A 17,353-nucleotide genomic window follows, 5' to 3' on the forward strand; every position below is an offset into this window, starting at 1 on the left:
ACCCCACCACAATAGCACAGCCCACGCTCTTTGTTTGAAGTACTTAAGAGCTTTTCAAACAGATGAGGAAAGTAAAAGAGGACATGTGAATATGCGCAGCCCTTCCATTGCACCTAGGGACACATCTACCCACTATCAGCCAGAAAGAAATTTCCAGACAAATGAGAGCAGCTCATTCCTCTGCTAAGGCACAGCAATATGTGGGAAACAGGCACTGAAAAAAACTGCTACATGCATTTCCATACTGGCACAGAAGCCAGTATGCAGGAAGTAACATTCCCTCAGGGCAGAGCAGCCTTTTGTGGACCCAGATCTTTTAAAGCTCTCTAAAGTAACTGGAATCCTGCTGCTGCTTCACGCAAGATTCCCACACATTTCCTTAGCACAGGCCATGTCCTACCAGATACCTTGCTCATGGATCCTGTCCTTCTGACACTTCTCAGATGTGTAGTTAATCTTAGGGCAATTCTGCTGCATCGAAAAGTGAGATGAAGAAAATATTTCATGTATTTTTAGGATTAGAAGTGAGGAACAGAAGACACATAAACAGCCAGATCTTCACAGACCACCAGATGTCCATAAACAAGCCAAAGAGAATCCTGCATATGGAAGAGTGTTAGCACCATCTAACAACAGCTCATATCAAACAGCTACATAACCACAGCATGTGTTGTCCTAGATATATAGAGCTAAGATAAAATTAACACTCACTTTTGATGTTGCTTTTCTGCATTGGGTGGGATGACCTTCTCCTGTGGCTTTTGCTGTGCTTCTGTTCATTTTGCCTCACCCCTCTCCCATAAGTGGAGACTACTCTCTAAACCCATAAAAGCCAGATGAAACCCCAGACAACAATCATTAGATGAATTTATTATTTCTTACAAGATACAAATTAATGATTCATCTAAGTTTATTCAATATGTTCATGGTCCTCAGCGGAGTTTTGATGAACCTCTGTTTCACTTCAAATGTATAAGAGAAATCTTTAACACTGTTTTATATCTCACTGTGGTATAAAAAAAAAAAAAAAAAAAAAAAAAAAAAAAAAAAAACCTTAGTACTGTCAACTAAGGCAATCTTAAATCTTTACTAAGTTACTTTTGTCCTCTTACTTTACCAACAAATGCACTTCCAGCATTCTCTTATTCATGTTTCCTTACAACCACATTCTAAAATCAAATATTGATTATTCCAAATTTATCTCATTTCTGGTCTTTCTAATTATTTATCAGATTATCTAAATCAGTTTCATTTATAATTACAGGTTTAGATACATAAAACACATTTTTATATTAAAAATGTTAAGCTACCTAAAAGTAAACAATACGTAAAATTTTAATCTCTGTTCAGGATCTCAATATATTATTAATCATTCTATACATATTATTTTAAGTCAAAACAAATAAAACAAGGACATAAAAACACAAATTGTATTATAGAATATGGCTATATTCTTATATTATGTTTGTATATAGTGTAAGTGTAAAATACTATAATTGTATTATAGAATATGACAGATCCTGCAAAATTACACCAAAGCACTTTCACCTTCCCAAGACAACAATGAAACCAGGCCAGTTTTGTATCTTCAAGAATGATATGAAATACAAACATGGGAAAGCAGGCTAAATTACCACAATAACATCTTCTGATACCACGTCTTTGTAGCACCATCTCTCTGCTGTTACATGTTTCCTAAATCTGAAGCAGCCTTGCAGAGAATGGGTTGGTATAGCCTGGAATTGGGCAGCAAAGTTCCTGAGCTCGACGGGTAGGGGCTCACGCTGTTAGTTCTGGAGTCTCCTGCCTCATTCCCCTACTGTGTATCACTTATACACAAAAGTGATTTCTTCCGGAGGCAAAATCACACCACTTGCTCTTTGCAGATTAGCACTTGACTGTTCAATCCATATTTCTGTGTTTCAGTTCACCAAGCAAAGCCAAGCATTTTGGGTCTTTCAGTCACCCTAAATCCTGTCATTATTAACAACAGAAGCACACTGCTATTTTTTGCTTTTGTGGACAATTTTTCTAGCCTGAGGATTTGGGGGCATTTCAGCAAAGTGGAGGAGAATGGAGCAATGTCACTATTTTTGTCCCATTTCCAGGCAGAGTGGCAGAGAGCCAGTTCTCAGAATTTTTCTGAGAAGCCAATTGATTCATGCTTGTCTCAAGTCCTAGCATCCTTGTGAGAAGCTGTCAGAGGGCAGCCAAAATAGTACAATTGCTTCACCTTCTGCCAAACACTGAGATAAAAGACCAGTCGGTTTCAATCATAAACAAAACCAGGGGACTGTCACAGAGCAAACAGCTTCCCTGAAATTCAGATTGCACCCAAAATTTCATGAATCAGCTAGTAACTGCTGTAAGTCAGCATGGTTAATCACCTCATCTCTGCATCTTAATGAAACTGATGCTTTTCCACCAGCCTGAGGACCTATGGGTAGGTTTAATCCAAGGCAACACTGCTGATCTATGCAGCTGGGTTGAGAGCTGTGTTGAAGAAACCTCCCCACAAGGTCTTCAGCAGGTCTTGCTGCAGGCCAGACTTGAAGGCAACCTGTGGCTAATATTACCAACTTTCCACTCACATACCTGGCCTTTGGCAGGAGCTGTGCCATCTGCCAAAATTGGAGGGAAAGACAGAAAATTCCTTAATAGCACAGCCTGGGTTTCTTTTGTTTTTGCAGTCTTAGGAAACAGCTTGTGTCAGATAAGGAGAGAAATTAGACTGTAATTTAGACATATTCTTTCTTTAGGTGAACTTCTTCACCTGACCATAATTCAAAGAATCCTGAAGACACCAACATATTGCTTATCTTCACAGGAAAAAATCTACAGAAAAAGTGACAGCTAATTTAGCAGGACAGCATTACAACTGCTTACACAGCAACTCAATTACCTGAGGTCTCAGACAGTCTTTCAGCCACAAAATATCTGTATAACACTGGTAAACACACGTATGCTCAATTTGCAAGTAGATAAATCAAGAAATACTATCTTGGAAATAAAATATGAGAGGAATAGTTGAGCAAACAATGTACCCAAGCTGGGTTCATTTCTCGTTTCTTGCTACAGAAAACCTGAACTGTACACGCAAAGTTTTTGTTCAAATGAGAGCAAAGTATCCTTATATCTTCTGTATATATCTTATAGCATCCCTATATCTTCTGTATATATCTTATGTATATCTTCTATATATCTTATAGCTTCTGTGAGGTTACATCGTATACCTGAGGAAAAGCATGACTTTGGGTATGTTTTGGACTGGCTACTCATTATGCCTAAAATTCACCACTTGAAAGTAAGCCATATCAGTACAGTAGGACAGTTTTTTATTGTTGTTGTTTTGTTTTGTTTTTTTTCTCCTTTCTTCTTTTTTTTTTTTTTTTTCTCCAGCTGGGATATTCCCAGTCTAATTAGTGAGTTGAATCCATTCCCTAATGGCTTCATTGATTTCAAGAACCAACACAAAAAAGTTCTGGGTTTGTACAGATTAGAGTGAAAGCAGAGTGGGGAAACCTGAGCAGTACAGCTGCTTTCAGGAGCAGTTGGATGCTCAGCAGTTACTTAAGCAGAGGAACTCAATTCATTTTATGCAATTTCAATGCAACTAGAATATCATTGCTGTCCTATGCAGCTGATGGTGAAAGATATTCTCTATATCTGCCTGGCAAAGCCTAAGCTAGACATGTAATTTCAGCAGTATGAGTGCCTGAAAAACATGTGATGGCTTAAGGACCATTTCTGTTGTGAATTTAAATCAATTATAATGTCTGAGACAGTTTTCTTGAGGATCATGACTGAATTCAAATTAAAAGTAACAACCAGGAGACAGAAGGCTAAGCATCTCTGCCTAAGGCAGAAGAACTGATATATTAACTAAAGTATAAGGCAGAACACGTCATACCTCAGGAAATGCATTTTCTTCAAAACACGTTAAGACTAACAACAATTTGGCTTGGATATTCACAGCACAGTACACAAAACAAAGTCAGAGTGCTGCAGTATGCAATAAAGCTGGCCTTTAACACTGACAGTAGCAGTATAGTGAGGCAAGGTACCTGACCAGCAACTAAAATCAACAAATTCTGGGGATGGAATCACAAGGGATTAATTTTTTTCAGTTTACGTGATGCAAAAAGGTCAGACTAGGTTGCAGGGTTTATTCTAGCATGAGAAAAGACTGTTGATCCTACTTCTTATAATCCATTACCACTGTTCTTCATTTCTCCATCACCTATGTACACACACAATACACACTACAATGCTGTCCACATACACACCCTGTCCATCACAAGGAATCCTTCTGGTCACTGAGCCAGAACTGCCTACAGAATTTCAGGTGAACAGAGTAAGAAAAAGAACTTGGGTGTAGATAAAAGTTCTGCTGTAAAGGCAGCTCAAAGCTTTGGCAATCAAAAGAAATCTTTTGATTGTGCAAATTTGGGCTTGACTACATTTTAAATTAACCAAAATATCTATCATAAAACAATTATTTAGTATTTCAGGACAAAACTTACTTGTTCTACTTAAATTAAAACATCAAAGAAAGAGTGAATCAGGAACCGAAACAAAAATGCAGTGGATACTAAACTTATAAAATGATATGTTTTCTATGCTGGCAAAAAAACAATAATCTGCTAAATATTATAGAATATTATTAAATTAGAAGAGATGCATTCAAAAGCAATCAATATAAGGCAAAGTGACATCATCCATAGTTAAAACAGCATAATTTTTATGGTATGTGAACTATTATGTTCATCATTGGCTACCTGAAGAATACATTTCTCTCCCTAGAAAATTCAATAAATAACTGTCCATCTCAGAGGTTTTATGTTTTCCTCTGAAATCCCAGGAGCAGCCACCGCCAGTGACATGGTGATAAATTAGTGAAATCCTCCAATACTTCTTCAAAAATGCCCTATTAAAAACTATTGTACTCATTGCCACAGAATGTCATGAATATTAAAATTTAGATGAGTTCAAGAAGCAATTAAACAAAATAATGACAAAAAAAAATCAATTTGGGGTATTTAACAGTATAATACCAGATCTGGTTTAGGAAATCCCTAAAGCAGGAATTGCTGAAGTTTGGGAGATTATGAGGTTGAACACTGCTTGCACTTGGCCCAGCATTCCTGCTTTTACTGATCCCTCTTGGAAACAGGATATTGGGCTGTATCAACCTTGGGATTGACCCTGTAGATATACTTGAATATGAAGAGCTTATAAGAGATAAGCATATCATATTGTATTTAATATGCAAACAGCCAGATTTGGTTCTTGTGTACATGGTCGAATGAAGTCACTGGAAAATGAGTCTTTTCCACCAGGGTAGAGTTCACCACAGCTGAGAATATAAGCACACTTTGGAGATTTAAATGATATCTTCATAGAAGCTTTTTACTACTACATCCAATTTATTATGCAAAAAGATGTCACCAGCAGAAATCAGTACATGTGGCAGATGACAGTTCTGGAGGGAGGGTGGAGTGTTTTGTTTTTGCTTGCTTGTTATAAAGAAACTAAACAAACTTATTTGTTTGTTTTAAAGAAACTAAATAAACTTACTGAAACCAAAACAAATTAGAGCCCTTGACTATAAAAACAATTTGCCTCCCGCCCCAGGGCCAACCAGGTTTGTCTCTTGATGAGATGAAAAATTCCTAATTCTCAGTCTAAGTGTAACAAATGATGCTTGGAGAACACAAGAAGCTTAAACTATATTGGAAATCTATTGTGACCAGTACCATGGGAAACTGTTCAGTCTGTGCTCTGCAGGTTTGATTCCCTCACAAAAAGCTGGAAAAAGGACAACCTATACTGCTTTTTTTTCCTTTTTTTTTTTTTTTTTTTTTTTTTTTTTCCTTACTGCTCTACACTTCAGCTCCTTCGAAGCTTATCTTCCCTATTGTTTACTGCTCCAGTGACCTTGGAGAGAAGAGATGGAGATAATACAAGTAGAATAGTAAAAGGATTAATGGTTTTATTATCCTACTATTGGGAAGCTGATTAAAAGCACATATCCTTTCACAGACTACCCTGAATGTTAACACCCTCAGCTCTCTTCTTACAAAAGGTCATTGGGGGGATATTAAATGGAGCCTTAAATATTGAATCCTCTTCACTTCCAGCACTGGTGTCCTTCTCATGGCAAATGTCATAGTGAATTGCCTGTCTTCTAGCCTAGAATTCTTTTTTCCTTCTTACTAATGAACAACAACAACAACAATGTGGATTTTCATAAGAAAATGTTACTGGCCTGGTAAAGAGCCAAAGAGCCATGGTGGATGATGGATACTTGTAGAAGAATCTGCAACTTCTACTTCTGATTTCAGCCAGATATCTTGTTTGTGATTGTTCCTATGAGCCACTCTACCAGGCCCCGATGGAGAAATGCATGAGTTGGTTCAGTCCCTTCAACCTTTCTGTGAGGGGCAACACAAATCTGTAATAACTGTGTGAGAACCTCTCTGCACCTCATATTTTCACAATGTCATACCAATGTTATTTTACAAGGCCTGAAGATATGGTCTTCAGTATTTTCCCATTATAATAGCAAGTCACCTTCTAAATGTCTTGTTTTAGACATTGACCAGCTGCTTTGGCATGGGATAGGATCTCCTGATGTCTCCTCCTACCTTGTGGTTAAACCTTGATTGCACTCAATGTAAAACAGATTCTCTCCCTAACCCAGAAAGAGGTCAAACACCAAAAATATGCTCCCAGTGTCCCCACCCTGTAAAAAGTGCCAATTGCAGAACCAGTGTATTTTAAGAATACATTACGGTGGTCATCCCCCAAAGCACCCAACAATCTCATTGTGTTGTCACACACCTCCTGGAATGTAGTATTTATTATTTAATGCCTGCTCTGGGTAGTAATTCATATGTCAGAACACCAGGGCAATATGGTGTTTATGTGAGGATAAGAGCAGATTGAGAAATGGACACAAATAACTCACAGCAGCTGAAGCTATTTTCTCTCATCATATTTACCTCTGCTCTTAATACATCATTGCTTTTATGGAAGAATCCCCCACAAGGTTACAGAGCACCATGAGTCAGTGCCACCTCTTGAAATAAAACCAAGGTAAAGGTCAGCTGTTTTCCTACTGTTATTGCCCCAGACAACCGAAAGAGTCCTGCCTGATAAGTCATTATGCAACAGAGATAAACCATCCTTCTGCAGTCATTTGTGGGTGTCAGGAGAAGCTAAGAATAAACCAGGAAAAGCCTCCTGAAAGGTCTGCTAAGGAGTAAGCTGAAAATGTTGCTACTAAAAAACAAAACAAAACAAACAAACAAAAAAACATCCTCAAGATAAAGTATGAATATGAATACCCTCGCTTAAAACATACCCTTATGCAACCTATACTAGATGACTGCAAATCATAATCACATCTTGCAGTTAAAATTACTGATTAACCTATCCAGGAAGAGCTGAAGTATGCAGAAGAAAGTAGATGTTAGTAACAACAGTTACAACTTCGTTCATATAGGATGTGTTGAAGTTGCTAAGCTTAAGAACATAGTTTGGTTCTCCCTCTTGCTCATTATACAGAGTTATGCAGTGAATTGGACCATTTTAAATCCTACTTAACCACAAGCTGGATAAATTAGGAATTTCTTTATTAATGGATTGTCTCAAAGGAGCTACAAAAATATGCAGGCATATCCAACAGAGAAAGCAGGTCAACATTAGCACCCAGAAGGAGAGCTGGTCAATAAAAAGAAAGAACCAATTAGGATATAACTAGGCACTCCCAGTGGGGATGATACTGGGGAAAAAAGAAAGGAGAGAAGGAACAAGATTGTCTGAGGATGATCAGTCTCCCCAGCAGAGGGTGGGGCAAATCTTATGCTGTTGTGGATGAGATGAATTTCATTTCTGTGCTTGCAAACTAATAAGGCATGCTATGAACAGACTTTGGAAATAAAATAAAATAAAAAAAAATGATGAAAAAAAAACACACTTTTCTGTGGCATCTTTAAGCTTCTCATTTCCCTTGTTAACAAGATCTAGAAATTTCATTGTGAGAGAAGGCTTTTCTCTGTAAACTTACAAAACTCTGTGGTTTGGTCCCACTTACTCTGAACACAATGGAAGTGCAGTGATACAAAAATGGAGAGAAAACATTTAGAAGCAAGACCAGTAAAGAGAGAGTCATATCAAATGAAAACTTGACCTTCACTCATTTTGTTGTATCTGATTTTTTGTAGATGGAAAAATTATGTCTTGAGAACTGAAAATAAGAGGTTGATCACAAAAAAATGATTTTCTGATCATTAATTTGCAATGCCTTTTAAAAGAAAATTTATCACATCATCTAACCTACATGCTCTTCCTAATGCAAGGTCAATAACGGTAACTGTACCTTTTTAATTCACCCCGTCCCACCTCAAAATTAAGTTTATTGGATGTACTGAAGTGTCAAGTACCATCTAGAATCACAGAAGACAAATTTAAATGAAATTGTCTCTTCTGGAAACCACCAGATATTGGTTTCTTGTGATATTACAAAAATACCTGTACATAGAAGAGGCTTTTTATTAACTGCAGCAGTAAAGAATTTCAATTAAATTTATATCCAGGGAAAAAATCAATCAAACAAACAAGCAAATGTTTGCACAGCATAAGCAGCAACGGTCTTTGTAATGGAGAAGAAAGACTCCCCCTCTTCTCTTCTCTCTCTCTTTTTTTTTTTTTTTAAAGAAATAAAGCTCTAAAAACACTGAGCACATTCGTAATCTCAACCCTCTCAATGATTCGTTTGATTGGACATCTCTATAGTTAAATACTGAGATGAAACCAAGGAAGGGTGCAAACCTAAATTGAAGATGTTGTTCTTCAGTGCCTGCTTCCAGATGCTACTATTCATGCCAAAAAAAAAAAAAAAGAAAGAAAAAAGAAAAAAAAAAAAGACACTGCTAAATATTTAGCTCATCCACTTTCAAAGTGGACAAGCAACAGCTATTCCACAGTTCATAAGCTCTTAAAAAGACTAGAGAGAGAATTACCCATCCACACTGCTGAGCACAGAAACAAATCCAGGGAGAGTAATGGGGTCTGACTGTGTCTCTCAGGCTTCATTTGTTGAGCTGGGTACACGTCAGAAGGACGTGAGTTCACTGGTAATATGCTAATCATACTGGGGATCAGCTCCAGCAAAGCTGGACACTGCCCAGATTCCCTGAACTCTAGAACTAGATGTTTTGTGATCTGAAGGCAGGGCCTGTACTTTGTTCTGCTCCACCCTAATTACACAGCCTCTTCTAAATACCTAGTGATGACAAAGAAACTGACAAAGAAACTGACAAACCTGCAGACATTATACAGAGGAAAAGGGATTACTATTTCCAGTTTGCTTCTGTTCTCTAGAAACACTGGTTTCCTACCACCATTTTGGCAGAACACATCAAACTACATACGGCAAAGTAAGTAATGATGGATCACCAATATGCATAGCCTGAGAACAGGATAGGAACAGAGATGGGAGTTCTGATCAATATCACAGGCATCAGAAATGGGTTGTGTAGATAGTCAGTTTAGCAATAAATATTATCTTTGCTTGTTTGTTTTTTCCTTTGCTCTCATCTGTACTGTTGCCTGGAAGAGGAAGCTCCAAAAGGAGTGTTTATTATTTCCCCTCCCATTTAGTAAATGACTTGCAGACCATCTAAAAGTTTTTAGCATAAGTCCACTGGAGCAGGAAGATTTCTTGAATTCAATAAATTTAACACCCTCCCCCCAGGTTATCATCCTACATCTGTATTTGAATCCATAAATGGTTCCTCATAGAACAACACGTTGATTAATTCATCAAACAAAATTCTCCCTGATACTGGTAGCAGCAAGGCAGCAGCTGTTTCTAAGAGCAATTATACACCAAGAAGAAAAACTGACAAATTTAACGTTAATATTGAGCTACCTGATCCGGTTATCTTTTTCAGTACCAAGAAATGTGGAGTCAGCGGGAATTCTTCTACCCAAAGTACACAGAAGAAAAGGAACCTCTGCCTTTCAATTCATTATTTAATATAGTTGATGCAACCCTTATGTTCACAATCTGTAGCTACACTGAGAAACATAAGTGATCCAAAACCTCTAAGGACCTTAATCGTTACAGAACATGCAGGAAGAACTTGTTGACAACAGCAGCAGTAATTTAAATCTGCTGGCACTTTCAGAGACAAATAAATAGATCTGTATAAAATCCAGCTGGAGGTGGCTCCTCTTCCTCTTGGTCTCTGAACACAGATGTCAGGACCATCCTAGCCTACAACCAGGGGGTCACTAGCAGGGCAGTTGATAAATCCTGTAGATAAGTCATCACAAGGACCCCCCCCCCCCCCCCCCTTACCCATCAGTAGTGGAATAAGGGAAGGTCTTCTGGGAAGCAACTGTCCAGATGGGAGGGCAGAGACATTAAATGCAAGGCATTTGATAAGTAGGATAAGGCATTTTTTTCTTTTTTTAAATGACAAGTTACTGTGGTTAAGGGTCAGACAGTGGGTGGGAGAAGATGATTATTCAAGATACCTCAAGATGAGATGTTCATGCTTCAAAGCTCAACACAGAGGGAAAGCAGACAAGGAGGTCATGAGGGGCTTTTTCTCTCCCGAGAAAACACAAAGCTCTTCTACTGCAGTCATCTACAGGGAGAAACACTCCCCCGAAACAACCTGCATGGTTCTTCACAACCCTTTTTCTCAAATGCATTTTTACTGCTAGACAGCAACTCTGTAACCAAATGCAAAAATGGTAGGTTTTTCATGGATATATTTACTCTCTTAAAAATTACAAATCTTCACTACCAAATTACCAGAATCAATAATGGGTCAGTGCTGTTAAAGCTTTTGTTTGTTTTTATTTCTTCACCAGGAAATTATTTTCTCATCTGTTAGAAGTTATCTGAAAATTCATAATTCCTAGCCCTGTCAGGAGAGGAAAACCAAACGTTTTTCTTTAGCAGAACCTGCTTATCAGCCTCCACATCCTCTTTAATGCTGTTTCTGAAATAGAAATAACCTTTTTTTTTTAAAAAAAAAAAAAAAAAAAAAAATGTTCTGTGGTGGACTAGTCCAAATACCAGGAATCTCTCAAAGAACGATACAAGTATCTGCCTTTCAGTAACCTCTGCTGCCAATGCCAGCACATTCATCACTGATTCTTGTCCTACCTGTTCTTGAGAAATCTCTCTCAAAGTAAATGCTGGCCACTTGGATCTGCTGTTCCCCAGGTCTCTACAGCATCAAGGAAACATTGGCAAAACTAACACTCATTCAGAACACTAGGGTAAAAAACATCCCATCTCTTCCTGCATCAGAAGATGTGCCACAGCACTCTGAGCCTTCTGTCATCAGCAAGATAAAACCATTAAAAATCAAGCGGTATAAAGACTATGAAAAGAGGAAAAAAACACCTTTGCAATAATTTTTTGATTAAGTGTACAGGAGCTTTTATGAAGTTAGTAAAAATCCTCTAGATGAACATCTAGGGCTCATCAATTTGAAATTATTTTCTTTCTGCTCCTTCCTCACTAATATTGCTCAAAAAGCAATGCTGAAAATGATCATCAACAGAGTAATCCAGCCTGTGAAAGGCACCTAAAGGCCTTCTGTGCCTACAAGTAACATCATGGCTACTCAAGGCACATCACTTTTCCATTTTTTGTTTTGTTTTTCCATGTTTTTTATTTAAATAGGCAGTTACCTTTATCACATGAAAAGAAGATGGCAAAACATTGGCTTTCATTGGTGTGCTGGGACTGGACTGCCTGGCTGTGAATTGCAGGAAAAAGTTGTGCCTTCCGATTCCTCAAGTTTGAGATGGCACTTGTCCCCCTGCTTTCAGCTTTGTTCCATGTCATCTTTTCCAGGTAGCCACCCATAAGAACCAAGCCAGATGAGAAAACCCTCGCAGAAGTTTTCCCTGAAAAACACCTACGCCATGCCAGGCAGCAGTAAGGAACTCACCAACACGACAGGAACATGATCTTTACCCTATATATGCTCTCAATATACTGAAAGCAACTGATAATCAAAACGAAAGTGAAGCTATAAACAACACAGCCCAAGCCTTTTGCATTAACATTGCAACTGTAGACCAGCCTACCCTTGTGCTGCAACCTGCCATGTGCTGCTGATCAGGAAGGTTGACAGGCAAGGGGATGCAGTCAAACAGACACTTATCTTGCACCTTATTCCACCTTGTACAAGGGGTATGAGACCTTAGTCTTTTCTTCCTCCAGAGAGATGATGTACAGAACTGGGAAGGCAACATTTAATGTCCTGCCAGCAACACTGCAGCAACATCTTTCTCACTTCTAAGTGTTTTTAGCTGCACCAGTCTGCAGGGAAACACTCAGAAAATAAAAGGAAAACTTCTCTGCTTAATGGCTAATCATGCAACATCAATACCAAGTTACAAAGCATTTCTAACACAGCACCAGAGAGAAGGATGTGAAAACAGTTCAGTCCTTTAGTAGCTGGGAGAAAGAAATGCTGGCAATAATGGAAAGGCATCATCAGTGTTATTGTGATAAAATGTTTGCAATTACTACACTGGCAATTTTTCCAAATGGGTTGGCTTAGAGACAGGTCTCTTGTGCTGAGTACTAAATTATTTTCTTTACAAAGGTCTAAGTGCCTTTGTTTTCCAAAAGAATAGCCCGGAGCCACTTGGTTCAGAGCATTAGTCCCCTGAGATTCACCTTGGACTGTAAAGACATGAGATAAATGAACAGTATCTTGTGGATGAACCCAGCACTGCTTTGGCTGAAGAGAACACTTTAGGTAGAGTACATAACAATTTAAAATAAGAGATGGACAAGAACTGGAGCTAGTTAAAATACAAGAAGTCAGAAGAAATATTTGCTAACAAACCATTTTAAACCAAGTAAACCTTCGTACTGAGTCTTGGAATCACCTCATCTGGGAGAGCTGCCTGGCCACCACACAAGCTGATTAGGGGCAGTGGGCTGAAGATGGCATTTTCCCAAACCAGCCAACACAGTCAGACAGCCGCCATGGATACAGAGGAGCAGTAATTGGTATCTGAGTCTACAGTAATACATTTGCCCAGCATTTAGGGCCCAACACTTACTTTTTTCTTGAAAGACAGCACCTGTGCTCAGGGAAGGATGCTTGTTGCTGCTGGCTATCCATCTGGTGTATGGCTGCAAGGCAACGTGAGGGCAAGGCGTCAGGGAGCAAGTGTCTCACTCTCACGCAGTACCACCTAGACACAGGTTCCCATCAGTCTTTGTTCATGTAAAAGCACAGGCAGCAACACAGTCCTGAGAAAACTGTGAAGTTCAGCCTCTCTTATAGCCGATCCAAAGAGGTTTTAGGGCCCATGTAAGGTCATGAGCAAACAAAATTTTGCTCTGTCTGTGACTCAGGGTCTTGCTAGCATGTCTTTAGTGGGCTCTCTTCGAAGCATTCTGCACGAGCAGATGGCACAGACCTGGACCAGGGAGGAGATTCAAATATGCCTGGGAGACCTTTTAGTGGGGAGGGATTGAGGGGCTGTGTGGGGGAATGAAGAACTATGTTCACGCTTTAAATCTGAATCTCTCTGTGGCTTCCACACAGTAAATTTCAAACACCCCCATTAAATTAGTCCATTAGATAAACTCCTGTTAATTGGATGACTTGGTCAGCTGTGGTTTACTCAGAATTCATTGTGGTTTTAGTGTTTTATGATCAAGTGTAGTTATGGGTAATTTGAACCTCACAACACCAAGCAAAAATTGCCAACAATTAACAGATTCAAATACAAGCAATTTTCATAACGGAAACACCACTGAGAGTCCACAGCATTCTACACTCCACTTTACTTGATTATTTAGACTGTTTTACAAATAAATTTCTTCCTTCAGTTAAAGTGATGCAAGCTCACACTCATTTGAATTGCTCCTCTGCAAACACAACAAACCATCACCAGCCACTAAGTTATAATCTGTCACCAAAGTTTTCAGCAATCAGACTCCTAAACATTAACTTTGGTAATTAAAGTAGCATATGTGACAAATCAGATGAAGGGAATATAACAGTGTATTTCTATGTAGTGAGAAGAAATTCTACCTTTTGCAGTCACCAGTGGACTATTGAAGCCAGTATGGCATGACATATGATGCTGCAGCACCCCTGGGCTAGAGAAGTAAATAATCTGAGTCACCTATAAACAGAAACAAATTCAAAAGGTCATAAAAAGCTCCTAAACCACATGAAATTAAATAAATACATTAATCAATTAAAAACTCTATGAAACAGCAGAGCTGAATTTTGCTGCAATAGTATCAGAAAGCTTTGGAAATTGCTTTTCGGTAATAGAGTAGAAACTTGGCATGTTTCCACCTCTGCTTATTCCCTTTGATGATTTTTACAACATGATCAGATACCTGTCTGAAATATGAGAAAGAAATGAAAAATGGGATGGTGGGATTCAAGAAAATTAAACACTAGTATCTAGCTTTCATCCTGTGCTTCTCATTCGTGAATCTCCAGACAACTTATGCAAGACAGTGAATAGTTTCCTTTTGAAAGTATGAATTGTAGCCATGAGCCACTACATGCATCATGAAAAACAGCATGGCTGGAAGGGGGAAATCAGTTCAGCGTAGGAGCCCAGGCCAGGGAGAGCATGATGGTTTTAGAAACTGAACAGCTCTTGCTCCAAAACTGCAAGCAAGGCTTAAGAAAATAAACCAACAAAACTCAGCAGTGCATCCTAAGCACTCATACAGACCCTAGAGCCTCAAAGCAGCACCAGACAAGGATCATTCTTCTAGAAGCTGTATAAGCATTAAAGAAATTAGACAACGTGTTCTTGCATAAGAGGATCCTATGATAGAACAGCCACTGCACGTTCTTGGCTCTGCATCACTGTCTGCTTTTAAGTACCACAACACCTCTGTCTTTGAAAAGTCTTTTTTCCAACAAAAGAAACTGTAAATTGGCAGCTCCCTTCTAATTCTAAAAATGCAATGTAATTTGTACTGTGTGCAGATTAAAAATCCCACCAAAAGATTTTGCTGTGCTGCTGATCTGAGGCTGAAGACACCTGGATGGCCATCTCAGTGTGTGATAACTATCAAAATCAGCCTATGAAAAGAAAAGGGATTGCAAAAGATGCTTCGGGTCCAAGACAAGTAACAAGCATCCAGCCTTCAGCATCAGCATCTTGTAATGCTTCCTCATAAAACTTTTATAAAATGACCTTTCAGGAATGCACTTTTTAAAGTGACTCGTCTTGCTGGTGACATAAAGCTAGGGAAAACGGAGAATTTACAGTGATTAGAACAGATCAAATTTATGGACTAACGAGACAGATAATGCAGTGAAGCAAGGAATGAAATGTAATGAGGCCAAGAAAAAATTAAACACATGCTATATTCCAGCTCGAACAGCAGCGTACAATATATAGCAAGTACACTCTTTTAGAATCACAGAATGTTTAGTAGCATTACCAAGGAAAACCAGAAAAGATCTCGCAGATCTTACAAACTTCTTAATAAAAGTAAAAAACAATGGAAGGCAGTAGGGCAAGTTAGGATGCACTATTGAATAACCTGAATGAAATGCACAGGTATAATCCAAGGAGCGCTTAGTGTCCTGTTGGAAAATGCAAGATACTTCCAAACAGATATTTCTGAATGTTCAAACCTAACCCTGAAATATTTCGTAGCTATCACGTTACTCAGACAATAGTAACATTCTTGCAAAAAGAAATCTACAGTTACAGGAAATAGTCCTAAAGCCTGCAGGATCTCATCTTCTTCAGGTGTATGACAGATAAATGCAACAGGGAAAGTGTCTCCTAAAATGAAAAGGAGTAGCAAGGAATAAAACTGTCTTTGAGAGAAACAGGAGTGACAAGCCAAGAATTTGAACCTGTCCCTGAAGAAGCCTTGGCAGTCTATTAGTCATGGCTGAACTGTATTGGAAAAAATGCTGTTTCGAAGGTATTTTTTCATCTCTCTTTGGTTCTCTGTATTTTTTCCACAGTTGTATTCAGAATAATGGGAAGAACAGCAACTCTTATACAGCAAGAGATGATAAAAGATTTTAAAATATTATCAGAAGTAACAGAATTTTTCCAAACTATCCCTTTTACTCAAGAACACCTGTTTTAAAAAACCCTTGGTACATACAACTTTATAAAACATTTCCTCAGAAACAAGGATTTATTAGGTGTATTCCTGACTAGTTTCTTTATTGGGCTCAGAAGTAAAATTATCATTTGGATGCTAGCAGTTTTGTTCTTCAACATCTAATCTACTTTGAAAGCTTAAACAAATTCTATAAGTATTTAAATTAAATATAATCTGCATTTGCTTAGTGATTTTAATTAAGTTGCTGTTATCCTGAAATGTGTAAATGTTTAAAGCCAGTGCAATACTAGGATAACATCAGGACGCTGAAGATTCTGTACCATTATTAATACATTAATCCTATGCTTTGTAGGCAGAGCTTAGTGCTGTAGTTGAGCTGCTACACAACTACTCAGAATAGTCTTAAAAAAAAAAAAAAAAAAGAAAAAAAGAAAAATTAACTAGATTTGAAATTGATGTGACTCAGATATAGAACAGGATTTTAATTCATGTTTCTTTTTGTTGTTGTTTGTTTTTATTTATACTTTAAGCCCAGTTTCTCCAGACCTCCTTTCCACATAAAACTCTGAGTCTATGAATTTGAGCCCACAGGATTTTTTCTGGGTCTGATGAAGGAACTTCACAGATATTTATACTGTTTTTGGAAGAAAAGCTACCAGTGCTGACCTCACAGTACTCTTTTAAAATGATCGAGTTACAATCCTGTTTAAGTTAAATATGTACTCTTCACATGGGGGTACAACTTCTGAATCCTAACCATGAACTTCCTTCGCAGTAAGTAAACCAAGACCACCAACAGTGCATGTCCCCAGCACCAAAGAGGATGCTTCAGTGCATCCTCCTCAGCGATGGGTTTGCCACATGGCAGCCTCTGATGATGTTCCTTCCTCCATGGGAAGGAAGAGCTTTATACCTGGCATTTTCAACCCTCCCACAACACATCCAGAAACAAGCTCTCCCAGCACAACCATGCCTGGAAAGGAACAAAAATACAGAAGAGGCGCAGGACATTGGATAGCGACAAATTAGAGGCGTAAAGCCAAGAACTGAGAATAAAAACATCAGATACTTAATTAGAAAACCAGCTATTAAAGTGGATTGCAGTTGTTTAATAATAGTTTGTCAGTGAAGTAATGTAATTAACTGTTGGACAGAACTGGGGACAATATAATGATTACAGATCTTGGAAAGAAGTAACTAGAGAAGAATAAGCTGTGAAGGTTACAC

The 17,353-nt window shown here is 38.3% G+C and overlaps 1 protein-coding gene across 7 annotated transcripts in view; it reads right to left on the bottom strand.

The window, feature by feature from the left end:
* Positions 1–17,353, bottom strand: part of HTR2C (5-hydroxytryptamine receptor 2C) — a 228,745-nt gene that overhangs the window by 69,736 nt on the left and 141,656 nt on the right. The window contains exon 4 of one of the 7 annotated variants that reach the window (XM_035325238.1): positions 14,097–14,190. The exons of the other annotated variants lie outside the window; for them this stretch is intronic. The gene's annotated coding sequence lies outside the window, so the exon portion shown is untranslated. The remainder of the gene's footprint in view (positions 1–14,096; positions 14,191–17,353) is intronic. 7 annotated transcript variants of the gene reach the window in all.

The sequence above is a fragment of the Oxyura jamaicensis genome, chromosome 4, assembly GCF_011077185.1.
Source record: "Oxyura jamaicensis isolate SHBP4307 breed ruddy duck chromosome 4, BPBGC_Ojam_1.0, whole genome shotgun sequence".
In the NCBI taxonomy this organism is placed as follows: domain Eukaryota; kingdom Metazoa; phylum Chordata; class Aves; order Anseriformes; family Anatidae; genus Oxyura; species Oxyura jamaicensis.